The sequence below is a fragment of the Myodes glareolus genome, unplaced genomic scaffold, assembly GCF_982192425.1.
Source record: "Myodes glareolus unplaced genomic scaffold, mMyoGla1.1 HAP1_SCAFFOLD_46, whole genome shotgun sequence".
Lineage (NCBI taxonomy): Eukaryota > Metazoa > Chordata > Mammalia > Rodentia > Cricetidae > Myodes > Myodes glareolus.
Window position 1 is genome coordinate 831,233 of NW_028263219.1, and position 11,773 is coordinate 843,005.

Here is an 11,773-nt window from a genome sequence, read left to right on the forward strand (position 1 = left end):
TGCTGTACTTTCAGAGAAAATCACTTTCCTTTGAAAGTGCCTTAAGCTACTAAAAAGCATTCACCAGCAAAACACTTGAGTTTCTCTGAAAGAGAGGCAGTCTGTTCCACCACTTCAATTCACTGTGCGAAGTTAATGAAGTGTTGCTTCACTTTCTAAATGCTGTAGTTACAGAGATAATCACTTTCCTTTGAAAGTGCTTTAAGCTACTTACAAGCATTCACCTGCATATCACATGCGTTTCTCTGAAAGAGAAGCAGTCTGTTCCAACACTTCAAATCTCTGTGCGAAGTGAATGGAGTGTTGATTCACTTTCTAAATGCTGTACTTTCAGAGAAAATCACTTTCCTTTGAAAGTGCATTAAGCTACTTACAAGCATTCACCAGCAACTCACATGAGGTTCTCTGAAAGAGAAGCTTTCTGTTCCAACACTTCAATTCACTGTGCAAAGTGAATAGAGTGTTGTTTCACTTTCTAAATGTTGTACTTTCAGAGAAAACCACTTTTCTTTAAAGGGCCTTAAGCTACTTACAAGCATTCACCAGAAACTCACATGAGTTTCACTGAAAGAGAAGCAGTCAGTTCGAACACTTCAATTCACTGTGCAAAGTGAATGGTGTGTTGCTTCACTTTTTAAATACTGTAGTTACAGAGATAATCACTTTCCTTTGAAACTGGCTTAAGCTACTTACAAGCACTCACATGCATTTCTCTGAAAGAGAAGCAGTCTGTTCCAACACTTCAATTTACTGTGCAAAGTGAATGGAGTGTTCCTTCACTTTATAAATGCTGTACTTTCAGAGAAAATCAATTTCTTTTGAAAGTGCCTTAAGCTAATTACAAGCATTCACAAGAAACTCCATGAGTTTCACTGAAAGAGAAGCAGTCTGTTCCAACACTTCCATTCACTGTGCAAAGTGAATGGAGTGTTGCTTCACTTTCTAAATGCTGTACTTTCAGAGAAAATTGCTGTCCTTTTAAAGGGCATTAATCTAATTACAAGCCTTTACAAGAAACTCACATGCATTTCCCTGAATAAAAGCAGTCTGTTCCAACACTTCAATTCACTGTCCAAAGTGAATGGAGTGTTGATTCACTTTCTAAATGCTTTACTTTCAGAGAAAATCACTTTCCTTTGAAAGTGCCTTAAGCTACTTACAAGCATTCACCAGCAACTCAAATGAGTTTCTCTGAAAGAGAAGCAGTCTGTACCAACACTTCAATTCACTGCGCGAAGTGAATGGAGTGTAGCTTCACTTTCTAAATGCTGTAGTTACAGAGATAATCACTTTCTTTTGAAACTGCTTAAGCTACATACAAGCATTCACCAGCAAATCACATGCATTTCTCTGAAAGAGAAAAAGTCTGTTCCAACACTTCAATTCACTGTGCGAAGTGAATGGAGTGTTGCTTCACTTTCTAAATGCTGTACTCTCAGAGAAAATCACTTTCTTTGAAAGTGCCTTAAGCTAATTACAAGCATTCACAAGAAAATCATATGCATTTCTCTGAAAGAGAAGTAGTCTGTTCCAACACTTCAATTCACTGTGTGAAGTGAATGGAGTGTTGCTTCACTTTCTAAATGCTGTACTTTCAGAGAAAATCACTTTCTTTGAAAGTGCCTTAAGCAACTTACAAGCGTTCACCAGCAAACCACATGCGTTTCTCTGAAAGAGAGGCAGTCTGTTCCAACACTTCACTTGACTGTGCGAATTGAATGGAGTGTTGCTTCATTTTCAAATCCTGTACTTTAAGAGAAAATCACTTTCCTTTGAAAGTGCCTTAAGCTACTTATAAGCATTCACCAGCAAATCAAATGAGTTTCTCTGACAGAGAAGCAGTCTGTCCCAACACTTCAATTCACTGTGCGAAGATAATGGAGTGTAGCTTCACTTTCTAAATGCTGTAGTTACAGAGATAATCACTTTCTTTTGAAACTGCCTTAAGCTACTTACAAGCATTCACCAGCAAATCACATGAGTTTCTCTGAAAGAGAGGCAATCGGTTCCAACACTTCAATTCACTGTGAAAAGTGAATGGAGTGTTGCTTCACTTTCTAAATGCTATACTTTCAGAGAAAATCACTTTCCTTTGAAACTGCCTTAAGCTACTCACAAGCATTCACCAGCAACTCACATGAGTTTCTCTGAAAGAGAGGCAGTCTGTTCCAACACTTCAATTCACTGTGAAAAGTGAATGGAGTGTTGCTTCACTTTCTAAATGCTATACTTTCAGAGAAAATCACTTTCCTTTGAAACTGCCTTAAGCTACTCACAAGCATTCACCAGCAACTCACATGAGTTTCTCTGAAAGAGAGGCAGTCTGTTCCAACACTTCAATTCACTGTGCGAAGTGAACGGAGTGTTGATTCACTTTCTAAATGCTGTACTTTCAGAGAAAATCACTTTCCTTTGAAAGTGCTTTAAGCTACTTAGAAGCATTCACCAGCAACTCACATGCATTTCTCTGAAAGAGAAGCAGTCAGTTCCAGCACTTCATTTTACTGTGCGCAGTGAATCGAGTGTTACTTCACTTTCAAAATGCTGTACTTTCAGAGAAAATCACTTTCTTTTGAAAGTGCCTTAAGCTACTTACAAGCATTCACCAGTAACTCACATGAGTTTCACTGAAAGAGAAGCAGTCAGTTCGAACACTTCAATTCACTGTGCGAAGTGAATGGAGTGTTGCTTCACTTTTTAAATAGTGTAGTTACAGAGATAATCACTTTCCTGTGAAAGTGCCTTAAGCTAATTACAAGCATTCCCAAGTAACTCACATGCAATTCTCTGAAAGAGAAGCAGTCTGTTCCAACACTTCAATTTACTCTCGAAGTGACTGGAGTGTTACTTCACTTTCTAAATGCTGTAGTTACAGAGAAAATTACTTTCCATTGAAAGTTCCTTAAACTACTTACAAGCATTCACAAGAAACACACATGCATTTCTCTGAAAGAGAAGCAGTCTGTTCCAACACTTCAATTCACTGTGCGAAGTGAATGGAGTGTTGATTCACTTTCTAAATGCTGTACTTTCAGAGAAAATCACTTTCCTTTGAAAGTGCTTTAAGCTACTTAGAAGCATTCACCAGCAACTCACATGCATTTCTCTGAAAGAGAAGCAGTCAGTTCCAGCACTTCATTTTACTGTGCGCAGTGAATCGAGTGTTACTTCACTTTCTAAATGCTGTAGTTACAGAGAAAATCACTTTCCTTTGAAAGTGCCTTAAGCTACTCACAAGCATTCACCAGCAACTCACATGCACTTTTCTGAAACAGAAGCAGTCTGTTCCAACACTTCAATTCACTGTGCGAAGTGAATGGAGTGTTGATTCACTTTCTAAATGCTGTACTTTAAGAAAAAATCACTTTCCTTTGAAACTGCCTTAAGCTACTCACAAGCATTCACCAGCAACTCACATGAGTTTCTCTGAAAGAGAAGCAGTCTGTTTCAACACTTCAATTCACTGTGCGAAATGAATGGAGTGTTGCTTCACTTTCTAAATGCTGTACTTTCAGAGAAAATCACTTTCTTTGAAAGTGCCTTAAGCTACTTACAAGCATTCACCAGGAACTCACATGAGTTTCTCTGAAAGAGAAGCAGTCTTTCCCAACACTTCAATTCACTGTGCGAAGTGAATTGAGTGTAGCTTCACTTTCTAAATAATGTAGTTACAGAGATAATCACTTTCTTTTGATACTGCCGAAAGCTACATACAAGCATTCACCAGCAAATCACATCCGTTTCTCTGAAAGAGAAGCAGTCTGTTCCAACACTTCAATTCAATTGTACGAAGAAAATGTAGTGATGCTTCACTTTCTAAATGCTGTACGTTCAGAGAAAATCACTTTTCTTTGAAAGAGCCTTAAGGAAATTACAAGCATTCACCAGCAACTCAAATGCATTTCTCTGAAAGTGAAGCAGTCTGTACGAACACTTCAATTCACTCTGCGAAGTGAATGGAATGTTGCTTCACTTTCTAAATGCTGTACTTTCAGAGAAAATCACTTTCCTTTGAAAGTGCCTTAAGCTAATTACAAGCATTCACAAGAAACTCCATGAGTTTCACTAAAAGAGAAGCAGTCTGTTCCAACACTTCAATTCACTGTGCAAAGTGAATGGAGTGTTATTTCACTTTCTAAATGCTGTAGCTGGAGAGATAATCACTTACTTTTGAAACTGCCTTAAGCTACTTACAAGCACTCACATGCATTTCTCTGAAAGAGAAGCAGTCTGTCCTAACACTTCAATTCACTGTGCGATGTGAATGGAGTGTTGCTTCACTTTGTAAATGCGGTAGTTACAGAGAAAATCATTGTCCTTTGAAAGTGCCTTAAGCTACTTCCAAGCATTCACCAGCAACTCACTTGACATTATCTGAAAGAGAAGCAGTCTGTTCCAACAATTCAATTCACTGTGCGAAGTGAATGGAGTGTTGCTTCACTTTCTAAATGCTGTACTTTCATAGAAAATCACTTTCCTGTGAAAGTGCCTTAAGCTAATTACAAGCATTCCCAAGAAACTCACATGCATTTCTCTGAAAGAGAAGCAGTCTGTCCTAACACTTCAATTCACTGTGCGAAGTGAATGGAGTGTTGATTCACTTTCTAAATGCTGTACTTTCAGACAAAATCACTGTCCTTTGAAAGTGCCTTAAGCTACTTACAAGCATTCACCAGCAACTCACATGAGTTTCTCTGAAAGAGAAGCAGTCTGTTCCAACACTTCAATTCACTGTGCGAAATGAAGGGAGTGTTGCTTCACTTTCTAAATGCTGCACTATCAGAGAAAATCACTTTCTTTTGAAACTGCCTTAAGCTACTTACAAGCATTCAAAAGCAAATCTCATGAGTTTCTCTGAAAGCGAAGCAGTCTGTTACAACACTTCAATTCACTGTGCGAAATGAGTGGAGTGTTGCTTCACTTTCTAAATGCTGTACTTTCAGAGAAAATCACTTTCCTTTGAAAGTGCCTTAAGCTACTAAAAAGCATTCACCAGCAAAACACTTGAGTTTCTCTGAAAGAGAGGCAGTCTGTTCCACCACTTCAATTCACTGTGCGAAGTTAATGAAGTGTTGCTTCACTTTCTAAATGCTGTAGTTACAGAGATAATCACTTTCCTTTGAAAGTGCTTTAAGCTACTTACAAGCATTCACCAGCATATCACATGCGTTTCTCTGAAAGAGAAGCAGTCTGTTCCAACACTTCAAATCTCTGTGCGAAGTGAATGGAGTGTTGATTCACTTTCTAAATGCTGTACTTTCAGAGAAAATCACTTTCCTTTGAAAGTGCATTAAGCTACTTACAAGCATTCACCAGCAACTCACATGAGGTTCTCTGAAAGAGAAGCTGTCTGTTCCAACACTTCAATTCACTGTGCAAAGTGAATAGAGTGTTGTTTCACTTTCTAAATGTTGTACTTTCAGAGAAAACCACTTTTCTTTAAAGGGCCTTAAGCTACTTACAAGCATTCACCAGAAACTCACATGAGTTTCACTGAAAGAGAAGCAGTCAGTTCGAACACTTCAATTCACTGTGCAAAGTGAATGGTGTGTTGCTTCACTTTTTAAATACTGTAGTTACAGAGATAATCAATTTCCTTTTAAACTGGCTTAAGCTACTTACAAGCACTCACATGCATTTCTCTGAAAGAGAAGCAGTCTGTCCTAACACTTCAATTCACTGTGCGAAGTGAATGGAGTGTTGCTTCACTTTCTAAATGCGGTAGTTACAGAGAAAATCTTTGTCCTTTGAAAGTGCCTTTAGCTACTTCCAAGCATTCACCAGCAACTCATGTGACATTATCTGAAAGAGAAGCAGTCTGTTCCAACAATTCAATTCACTGTGCGAAGTGAATGGATTGTTGCTTCACTTTCTAAATGCTGTAGTTTCATAGAAAATCACTTTCCTGTGAAAGTGCCTTAAGCTAATTACAAGCATTCCCAAGTAACTCACATGCATTTCTCTGAAAGAGAAGCAGTCTGTTCCAACACTTCATTTTACTCTCGATGTGACTGGAGTGTTACTTCACTTTCTAAATGCTGTAGTTACAGAGAAAATTACTTTCCATTGAAAGTTCCTTAAACTACTTACAAGCATTCACAAGAAACACACATGCATTTCTCTGAAAGAGAAGCAGTCTGTTCCAACACTTCAATTCACTGTGCGAAGTGAATGGAGTGTTGATTCACTTTCTAAATGTTGTACTTTCAGATAAAATCGCTTTCCTTTGAAAGTGCTTTAAGCTACTTAGAAGCATTCACCAGCAACTCACATGCATTTCTCTGAAAGAGAAGCAGTCTGTTCCAGCACTTCATTTTACTGTGCGCAGTGAATGGAGTGTTACTTCACTTTCTAAATGCTGTAGTTACAGAGATAATCACTTTCCTTTGAAAGTGCCTTAAGCTACTTACAAGCATTCAACAGCAACTCACATGAGTTTCTCTGAAAGATCAGCTGTCTGTTCCAACACTTCAATTCACTGTGCGAAGTGAATAGAGTGTTGTTTCACTTTCTAAATGCTGTACTTTCAGAGAAAATCACTTTCCTTTGAAAGTGCTTTAAGCTACTTACAAGCATTCACCAGCAACTCACATGCACTTCTCTGAAACAGAAGCAGTCTGTTCCAACACTTCAATTCACTGTGCGAAGTGAATAGAGTGTTGTTTCACTTTCTAAATGCTGTACTTTAAGAAAAAATCACTTTCTTTGAAAGTGCCTTAAGCTACTTACAAGCATTCACCAGGAACTCACATGAGTTTCTCTGAAAGAGAAGCTGTCTTTCCCAACACTTCAATTCACTGTGCGAAGTGAATTGAGTGTAGCTTCACTTTCTAAATAATGTAGTTACAGAGATAATCACTTTCTTTTGATATTGCCGAAAGCTACATACAAGCATTCACCAGCAAATCACATCCGTTTCTCTGAAAGAGAAGCAGTCTGTTCCAACACTTCAATTCAATTGTACGAAGAAAATGGAGTGATGCTTCACTTTCTAAATGCTGTACGTTCAGAGAAAATCACTTTTCTTTGAAAGAGCCTTAAGGAAATTACAAGCATTCACCAGCAACTCAAATGCATTTCTCTGAAAGTGAAGCAGTCTGTACGAACACTTCAATTCACTCTGCGAAGTGAATGGAATGTTGCTTCACTTTCTAAATGCTGTACTTTCAGAGAAAATCACTTTCCTTTGAAAGTGCCTTAAGCTAATTACAAGCATTCACAAGAAACTCCATGAGTTTCACTAAAAGAGAAGCAGTCTGTTCCAACACTTCAATTCACTGTGCAAAGTGAATGGAGTGTTATTTCACTTTCTAAATGCTGTAGCTGGAGAGATAATCACTTACTTTTGAAACTGCCTTAAGCTACTTACAAGCACTCACATGCATTTCTCTGAAAGAGAAGCAGTCTGTCCTAACACTTCAATTCACTGTGCGATGTGAATGGAGTGTTGCTTCACTTTGTAAATGCGGTAGTTACAGAGAAAATCATTGTCCTTTGAAAGTGCCTTAAGCTACTTCCAAGCATTCACCAGCAACTCACTTGACATTATCTGAAAGAGAAGCAGTCTGTTCCAACAATTCAATTCACTGTGCGAGTGAATGGAGTGTTGCTTCACTTTCTAAATGCTGTACTTTCATAGAAAATCACTTTAATGTGAAAGTGCCTTAAGCTAATTACAAGCATTCCCAAGAAACTCACATGCATTTCTCTGAAAGAGAAGCAGTCTGTCCTAACACTTCAATTCACTGTGCGAAGTGATTGGAGTGTTGATTCACTTTCTAAATGCTGTACTTTCAGACAAAATCACTGTCCTTTGAAAGTGCCTTAAGCTACTTACAAGCATTCACCAGCAACTCACATGAGTTTCTCTGAAAGAGAAGCAGTCTGTTCCAACACTTCAATTCACTGTGCGAAATGAAGGGAGTGTTGCTTCACTTTTTAAATGCTGCACTATCAGAGAAAATCACTTTCTTTTGAAACTGCCTTAAGCTACTTACAAGCATTCAAAAGCAAATCTCATGAGTTTCTCTGAAAGCTAAGCAGTCTGTTACAACACTTCAATTCACTGTGCGAAATGAGTGGAGTGTTGCTTCACTTTCTAAATGCTGTACTTTCAGAGAAAATCACTTTCCTTTGAAAGTGCCTTAAGCTACTAAAAAGCATTCACCAGCAAAACACTTGAGTTTCTCTGAAAGAGAGGCAGTCTGTTCCACCACTTCAATTCACTGTGCGAAGTTAATGAAGTGTTGCTTCACTTTCTAAATGCTGTAGTTACAGAGATAATCACTTTCCTTTGAAAGTGCTTTAAGCTACTTACAAGCATTCACCAGCATATCACATGCGTTTCTCTGAAAGAGAAGCAGTCTGTTCCAACACTTCAAATCTCTGTGCGAAGTGAATGGAGTGTTGATTCACTTTCTAAATGCTGTACTTTCAGAGAAAATCACTTTCCTTTGAAAGTGCATTAAGCTACTTACAAGCATTCACCAGCAACTCACATGAGGTTCTCTGAAAGAGAAGCTGTCTGTTCCAACACTTCAATTCACTGTGCAAAGTGAATAGAGTGTTGTTTCACTTTCTAAATGTTGTACTTTCAGAGAAAACCACTTTTCTTTAAAGGGCCTTAAGCTACTTACAAGCATTCACCAGAAACTCACATGAGTTTCACTGAAAGAGAAGCAGTCAGTTCGAACACTTCAATTCACTGTGCAAAGTGAATGGTGTGTTGCTTCACTTTTTAAATACTGTAGTTACAGAGATAATCACTTTCCTTTGAAACTGGCTTAAGCTACTTACAAGCACTCACATGCATTTCTCTGAAAGAGAAGCAGTCTGTTCCAACACTTCAATTTACTGTGCAAAGTGAATGGAGTGTTCCTTCACTTTATAAATGCTGTACTTTCAGAGAAAATCAATTTCTTTTGAAAGTGCCTTAAGCTAATTACAAGCATTCACAAGAAACTCCATGAGTTTCACTGAAAGAGAAGCAGTCTGTTCCAACACTTCCATTCACTGTGCAAAGTGAATGGAGTGTTGCTTCACTTTCTAAATGCTGTACTTTCAGAGAAAATTGCTTTCCTTTTAAAGGGCATTAATCTAATTACAAGCCTTTACAAGAAACTCACATGCATTTCCCTGAATAAAAGCAGTCTGTTCCAACACTTCAATTCACTGTCCAAAGTGAATGGAGTGTTGTTCACTTTCTAAATGCTTTACGTTCAGAGAAAATCACTTTCCTTTGAAAGTGCCTTAAGCTACTTACAAGCATTCACCAGCAACTCAAATGAGTTTCTCTGAAAGAGAAGCAGTCTGTACCAACAGTTCAATTCACTGTGCGAAGTGAATGGAGTGTAGCTTCACTTTCTAAATGCTGTAGTTACAGAGATAATCACTTTCTTTTGAAACTGCTTAAGCTACATACAAGCATTCACCAGCAAATCACATGCATTTCTCTGAAAGAGAAAAAGTCTGTTCCAACACTTCAATTCACTGTGCGAAGTGAATGGAGTGTTGCTTCACTTTCTAAATGCTGTACTCTCAGAGAAAATCACTTTCTTTGAAAGTGCCTTAAGCTAATTACAAGCATTCACAAGAAAATCATATGCATTTCTCTGAAAGAGAAGTAGTCTGTTCCAACACTTCAATTCACTGTGCGAAGTGAATGGAGTGTTGCTTCACTTTCTAAATGCTGTACTTTCAGAGAAAATCACTTTCCTTTGAAAGTGCCTTAAGCAACTTACAAGCGTTCACCAGCAAACCACATGCGTTTCTCTGAAAGAGAGGCAGTCTGTTCCAACACTTCAATTGACTGTGCAAATTGAATGGAGTGTTGCTTCATTTTCAAATCCTGTACTTTAAGAGAAAATCACTTTCCTTTGAAAGTGCCTTAAGCTACTTATAAGCATTCACCAGCAAATCAAATGAGTTTCTCTGACAGAGAAGCAGTCTGTCCCAACACTTCAATTCACTGTGCGAAGATAATGGAGTGTAGCTTCACTTTCTAAATGCTGTAGTTACAGAGATAATCACTTTCTTTTGAAACTGCCTTAAGCTACTTACAAGCATTCACCAGCAAATCACATGAGTTTCTCTGAAAGAGAGGCAATCTGTTCCAACACTTCAATTCACTGTGCAAAGTGAATGGAGTGTTGCTTCACTTTCTAAATGCTATACTTTCAGAGAAAATCACTTTCCTTTGAAACTGCCTTAAGCTACTCACAAGCATTCACCAGCAACTCACATGAGTTTCTCTGAAAGAGAGGCAGTCTGTTCCAACACTTCAATTCACTGTGCGAAGTGAACGGAGTGTTTCTTCACTTTCAAAATGCTGTACTTTCAGAGAAAATCACTTTCTTTTGAAAGTGCCTTAAGCTACTTTCAAGCATTCACCAGTAACTCACATGAGTTTCACTGAAAGAGAAGCAGTCAGTTCGAACACTTCAATTAACTGTGCGAAGTGAATGGAGTGTTGCTTCACTTTTTAAATAGTGTAGTTACAGAGATAATCACTTTCCTGTGAAAGTGCCTTATGCTAATTACAAGCATTCCCAAGTAACTCACATGCAATTCTCTGAAAGAGAAGCAGTCTGTTCCAACACTTCAATTTACTCTCGAAGTGACTGGAGTGTTACTTCACTTTCTAAATGCTGTAGTTACAGAGAAAATTACTTTTCATTGAAAGTTCCTTAAACTACTTACAAGCATTCACAAGAAACACACATGCATTTCTCTGAAAGAGAAGCAGTCTGTTCCAACACTTCAATTCACTGTGCGAAGTGAATGGAGTGTTGATTCACTTTCTAAATGCTGTACTTTCAGAGAAAATCACTTTCCTTTGAAAGTGCTTTAAGCTACTTAGAAGCATTCACCAGCAACTCACATGCATTTCTCTGAAAGAGAAGCAGTCAGTTCCAGCACTTCATTTTACTGTGCGCAGTGAATGGAGTGTTACTTCACTTTCTAAATGCTTTAGTTACAGAGAAAATCACTTTCCTTTGAAAGTGCCTTAAGCTACTCACAAGCATTCACCAGCAACTCACATGAGTTTCTCTGAAAGAGAGGCAGTCTGTTCCAACACTTCAATTCACTGTGCGAAGTGAACGGAGTGTTTCTTCACTTTCAAAATGCTGTACTTTCAGAGAAAATCACTTTCTTTGAAAGTGCCTTAAGCTACTTACAAGCATTCACCAGGAACTCACATGAGTTTCTCTGAAAGAGAAGCAGTCTTTCCCAACACTTCAATTCACTGTGCGAAGTGAATTGAGTGTAGCTTCACTTTCTAAATAATGTAGTTACAGAGATAATCACTTTCTTTTGATACTGCCGAAAGCTACATACAAGCATTCACCAGCAAATCACATCCGTTTCTCTGAAAGAGAAGCAGTCTGTTCCAACACTTCAATTCAATTGTACGAAGAAAATGGAGTGATGCTTCACTTTCTAAATGCTGTACGTTCAGAGAAAATCACTTTTCTTTGAAAGAGCCTTAAGGAAATTACAAGCATTCACCAGCAACTCAAATGCATTTCTCTGAAAGTGAAGCAGTCTGTACGAACACTTCAATTCACTCTGCGAAGTGAATGGAATGTTGCTTCACTTTCTAAATGCTGTACTTTCAGAGAAAATCACTTTCCTTTGAAAGTGCCTTATGCTAATTACAAGCATTCACAAGAAACTCCATGAGTTTCACTAAAAGAGAAGCAGTCTGTTCCAACACTTCAATTCACTCTGCAAAGTGAATGGAGTGTTATTTCACTTTCTAAATGCTGTAGCT